The 2,947-nt window shown below is 45.7% G+C and overlaps 1 non-coding gene across 1 annotated transcript; it reads right to left on the minus strand.

The window, feature by feature from the left end:
- Positions 1–2,456: 2,456 nt before the first annotated feature.
- On the minus strand, positions 2,457–2,616 carry LOC111820591 (U1 spliceosomal RNA). Its single transcript, XR_002824127.1, has one exon. It is a non-coding gene; the product is annotated as a U1 spliceosomal RNA (small nuclear RNA).
- Between the last annotated feature and the right edge of the window lie 331 nt (positions 2,617–2,947).

Raw genomic sequence — 2,947 nt, forward strand, 5'->3', positions numbered from 1 at the left:
AGTTCTACTGTGTTACATGGGTTGCTACGAGTTGGAATTGGCACCCACCGTCAACAACAACAATTTTACTTTTATAGCGTACATATCCCAGTGGGAGTGACCTCAGGGGAGGTTTTGACATAAGAGATTTAAGATAGTGAAAGGGCAACATTATCTATGGAGGAAAATTCTATGTCAGCATATTGGCCTCCAATCCTAAAACTCATCCCAAAATCTCTTGCTTCTTCCTAGAGACATGTTCATAGGCGGTCAAGATATTCATGAAAGGCCTTTCTAGATGGAGTCTTGCCTTGTATCCCAAGTCCATTAAAGAAGACACAAGTCCCCTATTTTTGGGAGCCTCGTAGATGAGCTTTCACTGTGACGACACATATATGTCTATCTGGGAGACGACTGACTCGGTTCCAGCCCTTCCTGAAGACGATGTTGCCAACGAACCCCAGCACTTGCCTAAAAAATGTTGGAAAACTGGGAATTCCCACTGTACTCAGCCCAGAGCACTATCAGCAGCTCCTTACGGACTCCACCTCCCTTGGGAGGATCTCACTCCTTCCAACCTCAGAGCCCGTCTCATGATCAATGTCCACACCCTATTTATTTTGCCTGCTTGTTCAAGATCCTGGGATATTTTCCCTAGGTGCCTGTTCCATCTTCTCTTTGCTGCTTAAATAAGAGTTCTGTGCCTGGTGTGAAAGCTAACTGCACAACCACACCTAGGAGCTCAGACTCCTCTCCCATTTCTACTACCTGTCCACAATTCTTGCTTTGCACCCAGCATGGAGCCTTCCTTGTCGGCTGATTGACTTGACTTCCTGGGCTCTGAGCATGGCCCATTGCTTCTACCATCCCATTCACTTCCCTTGTCCTCCCATTTTTTCCTTTCTCCCCTCAGTTTTGATCAAGTCTGCCTGCTGCTCTGACTTACTCCAGCCCTTCCAACTTCCAGCCAGGGTGCCAGAACCTTCTTGACCTTCCTCTTTGCCCACGGAGTTGGTGCTGACTATACCCTTAAGGTCCCAAACGTCTATCAGTTTGTCGTACTGTGGTGGCTTGCATGTTGCTGTGGTGCTGTAAGCTATGCTACTGGTATTTCAAATACCAGCAGGGTCACCCATGGTGGACACGTTTCAGCTGAACTTCCAGACTAAGACAGACTAGGAAGAAGGACCTGGTGTTTTCAATTGCCTCAAGCATGGGAAAGCTGGACAATGAATAAAGAAGACTGAAGAATTAATGTCTTTGAATTATGTGTTGGTGAAGGATATTGAATATACCATGGACTGCCAAAAGAACAAACAAATCTGTCTTGGAAGAAGTACAGCTAGAATGCTCCTTAAATCAAGGATGAGACTTTGTCTCACATACTGGACACGTTATTGAAACTGTACCAGTGGGTCCGTGCCCAGCGTGCAACGAGCCAATCTCTCAGATGCTGGTTTTGAAAGGAAGGAGTTTATTTTGCAGGCTAGCAAGCCGGAAATCAGAGGTATCGACCTCAGATTGAGTTCCTCCATTTAAGGAAGTATTTACGTTTTGTAGGTTTGGGGAATTATACATATTCATACAGGGGTGGAGGAAGGCAGGTGGGCAGGTGGGCAGGTCAGGTTCTACATATTCATAGTTCTATTGATTATTTATTATGAGGCGGGGCTAAGACTTGGCACGGAATCTGTTGATGGACTCTTCGCTTTTGAAATGGGCTCAGCTACTGCATATGACGTTTGTCCGGTGATTTTGCTTCTTTGACATGAGTCTTGTCATTCCTTGGCACAGTTCTCTTGTGCTATTGAGCGTGCGTGGCGGCCCAGGGTCTGCTGTTGATCGTGTTTGTCTGTTCTATGCACGTCTGACCACTCTGAGCCTTTAGATCTGGATCCCTCCAGGGCTCTCCAGAGAGTCTGCAAAACAACTTAGACGAAGTGAGTGACATGGTGGGGAGGTGACTGGGAGTAGCCTGATAACTGGTGGAGTACTAATTAATTAGGTGTCTTCCGCCTCTAGGGTCCCCTAACACTATCAGGAGAGATCAGTCCCTGGAAAAAGGCATCATGTTTGATAAAGTAGCGGACCAGCAAAAAAGACTTATTCATTCTTTTGGCAGCCCACCATTTATTCAATATTCTTCCCCGACACCATAATTCAAACTTCGTTATTCATCACCCAGCTTTCACATGCATAAGACAATTGAAAACGCTATAGCTTGAGTCAGGGGCACTTAATCTTCTAGATGATATCTTTGCTTTTGAATACTCTGAAGAGAAGTACTTGCAGCAGATTGGGTTAAGGCAATGAACGTTTATGATATCTTGACTGTAGTTTACGGGAGATGTTGATTGTGGATATACAGAATAAAAAATAATTACATCAATACTTCAGCAAATAAATGCCACAAAAAAAACAAGTAACTAACGAAAAAAAGCTTTTAGCAACCTATCTTTTCGGGTACGACAAAAACTAGCGGAAAACGCGAACGCACTCTCTCATTGTCAGGAATATTACAATCGAGTTCTCCACTTTTGCGGAAATCATAGAAATCAATACAACTAAAATGCAAACAATAAACTTTGTTTTAAAAAACCACCTTTGTAATCAGTTTTTTTCATACTAACTAAATAGTAACTGCTAGTTTCGCCTCCACTCACGCCCTCGCGGGCCTCACGCTCTATAGACACGGTCACTTTCCTCATGCTGCCACCACACCCCCGCTTCTTCAGCGCCCCTTCTTCCAACCTCACAAATCAGAAAAGTAACCTGGAACAATTGGATCTTGCCAGCAGCAGGACGTGGGAGCCCAGGCTGAGCAGGACCAGCGGGCTCTGCGCGCCCTGCTAATCTGCATACGCCCCGCCCAGGTTATGATGTCTCCAGTCATCTCTCTGTTGTCCCCGCTCCCGACCTACGAAAATCCAGGAGAGACCCGGGCGCAGCGGTGTGTCCGCGGCCTGTA

This window comes from Trichechus manatus, unplaced genomic scaffold (assembly GCF_000243295.1).
Source record: "Trichechus manatus latirostris isolate Lorelei unplaced genomic scaffold, TriManLat1.0 scaffold00043, whole genome shotgun sequence".
In the NCBI taxonomy this organism is placed as follows: Eukaryota; Metazoa; Chordata; class Mammalia; order Sirenia; family Trichechidae; genus Trichechus; species Trichechus manatus.